Source organism: Muntiacus reevesi, chromosome 11 (genome assembly GCF_963930625.1).
Source record: "Muntiacus reevesi chromosome 11, mMunRee1.1, whole genome shotgun sequence".
Lineage (NCBI taxonomy): Eukaryota > Metazoa > Chordata > Mammalia > Artiodactyla > Cervidae > Muntiacus > Muntiacus reevesi.
This window is the reverse complement of record NC_089259.1, coordinates 52,701,170-52,713,600: the sequence shown is the minus strand read 5'-3', so window position 1 is coordinate 52,713,600 and position 12,431 is coordinate 52,701,170.

Sequence of the window (12,431 nt, the reverse complement as noted above, 5' to 3'; positions counted from 1 at the left end):
TGAATGATGAGTTATAGTCTATTGAAATGAGTGAGTGAATTACAAAGGAAGAAAGGGCAGTGCTTTGCTTCATTATTATAATGAAAAAGAGACAGGGTTTATCTTTAAGAAGATGATATCAAATCCTGTAATGTATGTGTTTTTTTTTTTTTAATTCTTTTCTGCTTTCTTACTTACGTTGAATCTCCCCACATTAAGTAGCTCTCTCAATGTAGATGAAAAAGTACCGGTATTAATACAGATGGAAAAAAATTCTTTCCTGTAATCTCTCTCTCCAGCTACCAATACTTCTATTTGGTTCACATTCTATAAATGTGTTGAAAATTGTGTTCTTCTGAATACCAAATATAAACTGAGTGAGATCAAAAAGAACTAATGTGGTGTTTAAATATATATATATATACATGAAAAGAAATACTCAAAATGGGTTCACATTCATTTAAAGTTAAACCTAATAGAGAAAAATAGGCAAAACTAATGGTACTTACCAGGATAAAACATAATATAAGCAACCCAGAGCATCTTGGGTATAAGCAGTGTGAAGTGTGAGATGAATTGCTTAAGCTGGGTTTATCTTCCAAATAATTAATTTCTTCCTTTTCATGATATTGAATGCAAATGAGAGAACGAGGAACTATCTTTATTGTCATTGCTCATCCAAAAATTCACATTTGGAAGAGACTTCAGAAACCACTGCAAATCAGAAAATATTTTTTCATTTTTTTCCTTCCATCTTTATTGAGATATAATTGGCAAATAAAATTTTAAGATATTTAAATTGTAGGAAGTGATGATTTAACGTACGTACACATTGTGAAAGGATTCCCCTAGATGATACATGGACCTCCGTGATGGCTCAGCAGTAAGGAATTCACCTGCAATGCAAGAACCACAGGAGATGCAGGTTTGATCCCTGGGTCAGGAAAATCCCCTGGAGAATGGCATGGCAACCCACTCAAGTATTCTTGCCTGAAGAATCCTATGGACAGAGGAGCGTGGTGGGTTAAAGTCACACTCCCTGGGGTCACAGAGACACAAAGAGTCGGACCTGACTGAAGTGAGTTAGCATGCATGCAGGTGATACATAATACATACATATTTTATATATATATATACATATATATATATATATATATAAACTTTTTTTATTTTATATTGGAGTATAGCTGATTAACAGTGTTGCGATAGTTTCAGGTGCAGAGCAGAGTGACTCAGCCATACATATACATGTGTCCATTCTCTTCCAAACTCCTCTCCCACCCAGGCTGCCACATAATATTGAGGAGAGTTCCCTGTGCTATAGTAGGTCTTTATTGGTTATCTATTCTAAATATAGCAGCATGTACATGTACATCCTAAATTCCCTAACTATCCCTTACCCCTACCATTAGAAATGTTACTATTTTTGTCTTAAAATAAGTTTCTTTATGATGCTAAAATGCATGAATGTTTTAAAATACATATAGATGGATAATTAATACTTTTTAGATTCCACATGTAAGTGATAGCATACGGTATTTTTCACTCTGATTTATTTCACTTAGCATAAAGCTCTTCAGCTCTATCCATGTTGTTACTAATAATAAGATTTCTTATTTTTATGACTGAGTAATATTCTACCATATGTATGTACCACATCTTCTTTATCCACTCATCCACTGACGGACACTGGGGTTACTTCCATATCACGACTATGGTAAACAAGGATTCTGTGAATGTCAGGACGCATATATCTTTTCAAACCAGAGTTTACGTTTTGTTTCGATATGTACTCAGGAGTGGAATTGCTGGGTCATACAGTATTTTTACTTTTTGCTTTTTGAGGAACCACCATACTTTTTTTCATAATGGTTGTAACTTTTCATTTCCAGCAACAGTGTACTAGGGTTCCCTTTTTCTCCACATCCTTACAAACATTTGTTATTTGTTGTCTTTTGGACCACAGCCATTCTGACAGGTGTGAAGTGATGTTGCATTGTGCTTTTGATGTTCATTTCCCTCCTAGTTAGCACCTATTGGCCATCTGTGTGTCTTCTTTGGAAAAAATGTCTCATCGGGACTTCTGCCCACTTTTTAAATCAAGTTGTTTGCTTTTCATATTGAGTTGTATGAGCTGTATATCTATATTGAATATTACCCCATTATCAAGCATATCATTTGCAAGTATTTTCTCCTGTTCAGGGGCTTCCCTGATAGCTCAGTTGGTGAAGAATCTGCCTGCAGTGCAGGAGACCCTGGTTTGATTCCTGGGTTGGGAGGATCCCCTGGAGAAAGAAAAGGCTACCCACTCCAGTATTCTGGCCAGGAGAATTCCATAAACTGTATACTTCATGGGGTCTCAAAGAGTCGGACAGGACTGAGTGACTTTCACTTTTTCTCCTATTCAGGAGACTGGCTTTTCATTTTGTTGATGGCATCCTTTGCTGTGCAAAAACTTGTAAGTTTAATTAGGTCCTATTTGTTTATTTTGGTTTTGTTTCCTTTTTCTGAGAAGGCTGATCCAATCAGAAGACTAACTGTCAGAGACTGTTGTGCATGTGTTTTCTTTTAGAAGAGTTATGGTTTCCAGTCTTACACTTAGTGCTTTAATGCATTTTTAGTTTCCTTTTGTATCTGGTTTAAGAAAATGTTCTAATTTCATTCTTTTACATGTAGTTCTTGGAGAAGAAAATGGCAATCCGCTCCAGTATTCTTGCATAGGAAATCTGGACAGTGGACCCTGATGGGCTACAGCCTATGGGGTCAGAAAAGAGTCGGACATGACTTAGCAAATAAACAACGTGTAGCTTTCTTTAATTTGCTAATATTTTCTTTAGTCACTTGTGCATATTTATTCAAATGAAAGACAAAGATATCATTTTCCTTTTTTGTGATGTTTTTATCAAGCTTTTGTTATGATTATGCTTACCTCCTAAGGAAAATAGTGAAATCCTTTGTATTTTATTTATTTGTTGCCTAAGGAATTTGCATAAGACTGGTGTTGAATTTTTCTTAAATGATTTTCAATATAACTGATTCAGCCTTCTGTGTTTGGGCTTTTTATGGACATATTTTAAATTATTGGCTAAGCTCTGAAATAAAACTAGGACTATTTCTATCTTCTGTCTTTACTTCTGTCAGTTTTAGTAGGTTAGCCTTATTCTGCAGTGCAGTTTGCTGAACAAGTTCTGGTAGCCTTGGAACTCCAGAACATCAACCCTTGGCTCCTAACCCCAACAAAACTTAATACACCCAGACTGCCATTTTACTTTTATGAGTAAATTTAGAAGACAATGTACCTGTTTTATGTGTTAAATTTTTAGAAAAAGCAATTTACCTAAAGGAAAAGTCAGAAAGGATAATATAGAAAATTAACCATAGTAAATTTTTCTTTCCCCGTGCTATCCCTAACATCAACTTGCTTTCTATATGGTGGTAGGCTTGAACACGTTTTTTTGTGTGTGTTCTTTATCTAGCTTTTGTAGTTACTTTCAGTAGAAGATTGGCTTCCCTGGAGGCTCAGAGGTTAAAGCGTCTGCCTGCAATGCGGGAGACCTGGGTCGGGAAGATCCCCTGGAGAAGGAAATGGCAACCCACTCCAGTATTCTTGCCTGGAGAATCCCTTGGATGGAGGAGCCTGGTGGGCTACATTAGTCCATGGGGTCACAAAAAGCTGGACACGACTGAGCGACTTCACTCACTCACTCACTCAGTAGATTAGGAAGGTACAAGTTACTTGAATGAAGTTGGAATCTGAAGTCCCCAAATTGACTTTAATGTATTGTTCTTTGGATGAGGCTTGTATTCTTGTTATTTTCTATTCTTAAAACTCATTAATATTTATGGCTATCAACAGGAAAGATTTTCTTTGCAAAAGTGATTAAATGCATTGCTTATTTTAAAAACCCTTATTCAAGATCTCCCTTTTCTACTTCTCCAGGAAAGTAGAAACAATAAATACTTTCAGTATGTTCTTATTTAGCATCCTGCCAACATCAGCAGATGGTTTCAGTACTAACTCTATCAATTTATACACACCCCATTGATTCTCTCCTCACCCATATTTTTTAGCATGTCTGAGAACTCTATGCACTGGGAATTTTTGTGAACAGGAGAAACAGCACTAGTTGCTGAGTTTAGTGTATAAGAGAATGGAACATAGAATATTAGTGACAATTGACATCTCCCTGATGCCAAATCACTACTCATATATCGTGCTTTCATGACCTGTGATATTCCTTAAAATATACATGTCTAGTAATATCTGGGATATTAATAGATCTTTTGAATCATGACTTGTCAGTGTTGGGCTATTTTTTTTTTTTAATTTCGATTATATTTTGTGTTTTTTTGTTTGTTTTTTTGTTTTTTTTTTTGGCTACACCATGCATCTTGTGTGATCTTAATTCCCCAACCAGGGACAGAACTGGTACCCTGCAGTGGAAGCACAAAGTCTTAACCACTGGACCGCTAGGGAAATCCCTGGATGATTTTCTTTTTTAACGATGGATCATTTTAGGGTCAATTTAGGCTGAAAGCATCATTAAAGCAGGCAAAGTAAAAACTGCAGCAACCTTCCCTCTCCACTTGACATTCATATCCTTACAGTGCTCTATGGCCATTACTGTCCTAACTGGACAGCTGGAAGGCAGCATCCTTCTGACTAGGCAATCACTTCCAACTCTTATATTCAATGCATGAAGTTTTCTCTAACACATTGAAAGTTAATGTTATGGATAGAAACATTTCTCTGGACAGAGCTTTATGGCCAAGTGCTAAGTCATGTCTGCTTTATGAAATATTTTAAAACAGATGGTACGTGTATTTATCCTTGAAATCTAAGTTGAAAAAGTCATCATACCTCCTCTCTGAGCATTTTTCTCACACCATCTCTAACAGAGATCTCTCATTTTTAATGCACAATGGCAGAAAACATTTACTGTAGACAGTTGTTAATATGTAGTTTCTTCTATTGTGTATTTACCTACCTGGAAAAGTAGCCATTTTTAGTCATTGCTATATTCAATAAGGGCAAAATAATCTGCCTGTAATGTGGGAGATGCAGGTTCAGTCCCTGGGTGGGGAACATTCCTTTGAGGAGGGCATGGCAACCCACTCCAATACACTTGCCTGAAGAATAACATGGATAGAAGAGCCTGGCAGGCTACACCCCACTGGGTCACAAAGAGTGGAACACGATGAAGCACCTGAGCATGTACACACACATATTCAATAATGTTGGAAGAGCCCCAGAGTCAAAACAGAGGGAATAAGGCAATGTAACTGCCAGTCATGAAGTTATTACTTTACTCATGAGATATCTTTTCTACTGTCTTAAAAAGGGACATGTACTTCCCTCAAAATAACTGTCTCAAACATTTGACTATAAAACTCTGTGAATACATAACTTCTAGTGAATAATATAGTAAGGCAATTCTCTATGGTGTATGAAGTTTTTCATAAAATTTCAATTATCAACAGTAATCCCATCAGTATGGAAAGTGAGTTTAGGAAAGTGAGTTTAGTTTTCCATCAGTATGGAAAGCTGTTACTGGACAACTGAACCCAAGTAGAATCAGCATAGCTGGAAAATGCAAATCAGACCCAAAGCATTAATCAGAACATTAAAAAAAATCATAGACAACATTTAAAAGAAACCTGAAATTACTTTGTTAGATTTATAGAAGGGCTAATTACAAGGAGATGATAACTGGCTGGTTAAAAATAGTCCAGAGAAAACATATTTAAAAACCAGATGTGTTTGTTTTGCAACATGTAAAATCGAACCCAATTGAATAAGCAAGTAGACTCCCTTTTGCTGAATCAAACTTTTTATTAGAATAGAAATCTTAAGTTATTTTTCCAGTCTTCAGTTTTACTTACTTTTACTAGTGCTCTAAGGAAAATAAAATATCTGTTTGGAGTATTATAGAAAGAACAATATAATCAACATAAATGCATATAAATAAAAATTAGTATACTTTTTAGAGTTGTTTTCAAATATTTATGGGATTCACATATGTGCATTTAATGCAAACCATATCAGAAATCTTTGGGATTTAAGCATTCTTATATAAATGTCAAAATTTATATTAAAAAAGATTATGTCATCTCTCCTTCTGTAGATGTTTTTATTTTCTAAATTTTTTGTTCAAATACTGAAATGATTTGGAGTCCACCAAGACTTCATTAAAACATTTAAATTAACACATTTACTTTCATCACCAATAGCATTTATCTATTTTACTTGACTGTTCCATTTGAAACTTAATTGATGAAAAGGCAGTCATTTGGTCAGTCAACAAAGCATTTAGAATTACCTATCATATGCCAGACATTATTCCCAGAAATGAGACTACCAAGTGTAAAAATGAAGATCTTTGACCTCAAATAACTTACATTTGGTTGAGAAGGATAGGCATTATTTGATGTAGTAGTTACTTATTTTTTTCTTCCTATGTCTAGAATACAGAGTTTGCCTAAAGTTTGCAATGATGAAGAAAATGAGCCGTTGAAATCATAATATTTATATCATCATATTTGATTATTTTATGCCTATATCTCCTTTTGGTTTTTAAGCATGATTCATTCATTTATTAAGATAATTAATGTAAAAATAAGCACTTAGATAAAATAATAAACTCATAAAAATAGAGATATACATAATCTCTATAACCTCTACTATTTGAATGGATGTATTTATCCTCGAGTCTTTGTTAATTAACTGCAATTTTATGTTTCTGAGTTTTAGAGAATCTTTTCTTGAAACTTCGCCAAAAAATGTATATGTGAACTGTAAGGTCATTAGAATGCTGAATAAGTAGTTCGTTTTTCTCATCAGAGAATTACATACTTGATAAAGCAATTTATAATTACAGTTTTAAATCAAATAGCTCAATCATGTTCCAGACGAAATGGATAGATCCCTTTGGAAATATTATGAAGTGGAAAGTAAGGTATGTTATAATGATAATTAGCAAAGTGCATAAATACTGACTAAACTGAAGATTAATTTTTGCAAATTTGTTCTGTTATATGTATTTAAGGAAATAATTAGAATACATATTTTAGTCTTGATGTTAAAAATAGTTTCATCATCTTATTCACTCATATTTCATATTTTTATGGAAATTCTACTTTATTAAAAAATATCTACTTGAAACTCCCTTCAGTTCAATTCAGTTGCTAAGTTGTGTCCAACTCTTTACAATTCCATGGACTGCAGCACTCCAGGCTTCTCTGTCCATCACCAACTCCCAGAGCCTACTCAAATTCATGTCCATCGAGTTGGTGATGCCATCCAGGCATCTCATCCTCTGTCTTCCTCTTTTCTTCCTGCCTTCAATCTTTCCCAGCATCAGGATACTTTCCAATGAGTCAGTTCTTCACATCACTATTGGAACTTCAGCTTCAGCATCAGTCCTTCCAATGAATATTCAGCATTGATTTCCTTTAGGATAAACTGGTTGGATCTCCTTGCAGTCCAAGGGGCTCTCAAGAGTCTTCTCCAAAACCACAATTCAAAAGCATCAATACTTTGGTGCTCAATTTTCTTTATAGTCCAACTCTCACATCCATACATGACTACTGGAAAAACCATAACCTTGACTAGACAAACCTTTATTGGTAAGTAATGTCTCTGCTTTTTAATATGCTGTCTAGGTTGGTCATAGCTTTCCTTCCAAGGAGCAAGTGTCTTTTAATTTCATGGCTGTAGTCAGCATCTGCAGTGATTTTGGAGCCCCAAAAAATAAAATCTGGCACTCTTTCCATTGTTTCCCCATTTATTTGTCATGAAGTGACGGGACCAGATGCCATGATCTTAGTTTTCTGAATGTTGAGTTTTAAGCCAACTTTTTCACTCTCCTCTTTTACGTTCATTAAGAGGCTCTTTAGTTATTTGCTCTTTTCATTACTAAGGAGGCTTTCTTATTTCTCCTTGCTATTCTTTGAACTCTGCATTCAAATGGATGTATATTTCCTTCTCTCCTCTGCCTTTCGCTTCTCTTCTTTTCTCAGCTATTTGTAAGGCCTCCTCAGAGAACCGTTTTGCCTGTTTGCATTTCTTTTTCCTGGGGATGGTCTTGATCACTGCCTCCTGTACAATGTCACAAATCCATCATTCTTCAGGCACTTTGTCTATGAAATCTAATGCCTTGAATCTATTTCTCACTTCATGTATAATCGTAAGGGATTTGATTTAGGCCATACCTGTGTGGTTCTAGTGGTTTTCCCTATTTTCTTCAATTTAAGTCTGAATTTGGCAATAAGGAGTTCATGGTCTGAGCCACAGTCAGTTCCCGGTCTTGTTTTTGCTGACTGTATAGAGCTTCTCCACCTTTGGCTGCAAAGCATTTAATCAATCTGATTGCAGTATTGACCATCTGATGATGTCCATGTGTAGAGTCTTCTCTTGTGTTGTTGGAAGAGGGTGTTTTTTATGACCAGTACATTCTCTTCACAGAACTCTATTAGCCTTTGCCCTGCTTCATTCTGTACCCCAAGGCCAAATTTGTCTGTTACTCCGGGTATCTCTTGGCTTCCTACTTTTTCATTTCAGTCCCCTATAATGGAAAGGATATCTTCTTTGGATGTTAGTTCTAGAAGGTCTTGTAGGTCTTTTTAGAACCATTCAGCTTCAGCTTCTTCAGCATTCCTGGTCAGGGCATTGACTTGGATTACTGTGATATCGAATAGCTTGTCTTAGAAATGAACAGAGGTCATTCTGTTGTTTTTGAGGTTGCAACCAAGTACTGCATTTCAGACTCTTCTGTTGATTATGGTGGCTGCTCCATGTCTTCTAAGGGATTCTTGCCCACAGATATAATGGTCATCTGTGTTAAATTCACCCATTCCAGTCCATCTTAGTTCACTGATTCCTAAAATGCTGATGCTCACCCTTGCCATCTCCTATTTGACCACTTCAAATTTGTCTTGATTCATGGACCTAACATTCCAGGTTCCTATGCAATATTGCTCTTTACAGTATCGGACTTTAGTTCCATCACCAGTCACATCAACAACTGGGTGTTGTTTTTGCTTTGGTTCCATTTCTTCTTTCTTTCCGGAGTTATTTCTCCACTGATCTTCAGTAGTATATTGAGCACCTCCCAACCTGGGGAGTTCATCTTTCAGTGTCCTATCATTTTGCCTTTTCATACTGTTCATGGGGTTCTGAAAGCAAGAATACTGAAGTGGTTTGCCATTCCCTTTTCCAGTAGGCCACTTTTTGTTAGAACCCTCCACAATGACCAGTCCATCTTGGGTGGCCCTAAGGGCATGGCTCATAGTTTCATTGATTTAGACAAGGCTGTGTTCCATGTGATCAGTTTGGTTAGGGTGGTTTTCATTCTGTCTGCCCTCTGATGGAGAAGGATAAGAGGCTTATGGAAACTTATGAAATTCCCATGAATGACTTCTATTATCTAATAAAATCACTCGTTTACATCTTTCTGCATGAACTTTCAAAATACCTAAATATATACACAGAATCTCACTTTTAAAGCAATATATTAATCCCTTAAAGCATAATTACAAATGAGCTGCCCATGGGAAGGGTCACTGAAAGATTCTGGTAGATATTTCAAAAACAAAAGTTCAGGTAGTTTAAATCATCAAATGCTTCTCAAATTTAAGTTTTCTAACAAGCATAATAAGCATTTCTGCCCTCTCCCAAAATATATGCAGTATATTTATTCATCTAAAATATCATCAAAAGCAATCTTATTTCCAAACTGTTTCTTGGACAAATATTGCTTTATTGTTGTTCAGTCGCTCAGTCATGTCTGAGTCTTTGAGACCCCCTGGACTGCAGCAGCCAGGCTTCCCTTTCCTTTAACATCTCCTAACATTTGGTCAAACTCATGTCCACTGAGTCGGTGATGTCATCCAACCATCTCCTCCTCTGTTGCCCCCTTCACCTCCTGTTCTGTCTTGCCCAGCAAAAGGTTCTTTTCCAATGAGTTGGCTCTTTGCATCAGGTAGGCAAAGTATTGAAGCTTCAGCATCAGTTCTTCCAGTGAATATTCAGGATTGATTTCCTTTAGGATTGACTGGTTTGATCTCTTTGCAGTCCAAGCGACTCTCGGAAGAGTCTTCTGCAATACCATAGTGCAAAAGCATCAGTTCTTTGACGCTCAGCCTTCTTTATGGTCCAGTTCTCACGTCACATGTACCTGACTACTGGGAAAGCCATAGCTTTGACTAGATGGACATTTTTTGGCAAATTCATGTCTCCCCTTTTTAATACATTGTCTAGGTTTTTCATAGCTGTCCTTCCAAACACTAGTTATTGTTTAATCAATCCACTCTTTTACTCAGCAATGTACAATGAGAAGCTCAGTTTGGCCAGTAATTCTTTTGTCACCATAGCAGACACACACTTTACAAACGGTGTTGATCATTGGTAGCAAAAGAAAGTTCTCTGCCTTCTTGTAGCCCCCAGTATTTTAAAATGTTGTTAAAAATTTACAATCATGAAATAAATACTACAGCAATGATTTGTAAAGTACAAAGAAAGCAAATAGAAAAGGGCAAATATCTTTGCCTAAAAAAAGAGAGAAATGAAGATGACTAATAATAGTTTAGAAGTACATCAGTTACAGAGTGAAAGGGGATGGCATTCCAGGCAAAAACCATTGCAGGTTCTACAACACTGACATTTCAAAGGAACAGGCCATTCATAAAAAGAGAACTGTTAGTGAGGTGACAGTTGATATCCATGCCAATTGTAATGTAAAATGAACACTCACAATTTAACACAGATTGAAAACTTCTACTGTAAAATGAATGCATGTTACCTTTTAGCAGTAGTAGGTGCAAGAGACCTGGGTTCGATCCCTGGGTTGGGAAGATCCTCTGGAATAGGAAATGGTGAACCACTCCAGTATTCTTGCCTGGAAAATTTCAGACAGATGAGCTTGGCAGGCTGCAGACCATGGGGTTGCAAAGAATTGGATATGACTAAATGACTGAGCCCATACGTACACATACACAAACACACATTGGATGGATAGAAATTTTAAAAATGTACTAAAGAAAATCTGAGCTATTTCTTTGGTATATTCATTAAATATTTTCCAAAATTAGAAATAAATTTATATTTAAAACCATATACCTTGCATCAAATTCATTACTGCCCCTTTTCATGTAAGATATTTTGATAAAAACCCATTAAATTTTAGCATTTGTAAGATTATTTTAATTACCTTTTAAAAGATATTAAACCTAGTATTTTTACTTTTCAAAATGGTAACACAAGGAGGAATGGATGATTGAATGGTACAAAGTTAGAAATTAGGACATACTAGAAAGGAGCTTTGTGTATTTGCAACTATTTCTAGCAGTTATAGAAACTTGAGCAATTAAATATTAATTTTTAAATATTTAAAGCTATTTTATACATGGGAAACTACATAGTACTAATGTTATCCTTTATTTTTTTATATTACCACATAGGGACTATTTCTATGCCATTAGTCCTATAGGTCATTCATGAATAAAATCAATAAATTCAATTTACTTTAATCCTCAGCTCTTTTATATATTCATCAAACTCAGCAATAATTTAAGCAAGGACACAAGATTTGTCTAAAGAATTGTAGTCTCTTGGGATCACCAAATGATGAATCTTTTTCATATCTTCCATATCACTACTTGACTTTTTTAACACAATACTATTATACAAGTTTTAATATCCTTATCTGATAATCCTAACATTTATGTCAGTTCCATGTCAATTTATAATGAGAAAAGATTTTCTCTTTCTTGTAGGCGATATTTTCCTACTTCTTTGCTGTCCTAATAGTTTTTGTAGGACACAAGATACTGTGAATCTTGCCTTTTTGGATCTTAATACTTTTATATTCCTATAAATATTCTTCAGCTTTGCCCTGAGATAAAGTCGGGTGAAACAATTTGCTTCTGTCAGGTATTTCTTCCAAGATATGTTAGATGAGAATACAGCATGTTCAGTCTAGAGTTAGGGCTCCCTGATAGCTCAGTTATTGTTATTTCATATTTCATATTTTGTGTGCCTTGTTTTTGTTTGTTTCAGGTAGAAGAACAAATCCAGTATCTTTTCTTAAAGTTTTTTTAAAAAATTATTTTTGTTGAAATATTATGGTTGTTCAGTCATTAAGTCATGCCAGACTCTTTGCACTCCATGGACTGCAGCATGCCAGGATTCCCTGTCCTTCACCATCTCCTGGAGTTTGCTCAAACTCATGTTCATTGAATCAGTGATGCCATCCAACCATCTCATTCTCTGTTGCCTCCTCCTCCTCTTGCCTTCAATCTTTCCCAGCATCAGGGTCTTTTCAAATGAGTGGGCTCTTTGCATCAGGTGGCCAAAGTACTGGAGCTTCAGCTTTAGCATCATCCTTCCAATGAATATTCAGGGTCGATTTCCTTTAGAGTTGACTGATTTGAGCTCCTTCCTTTCAAAGGGACTC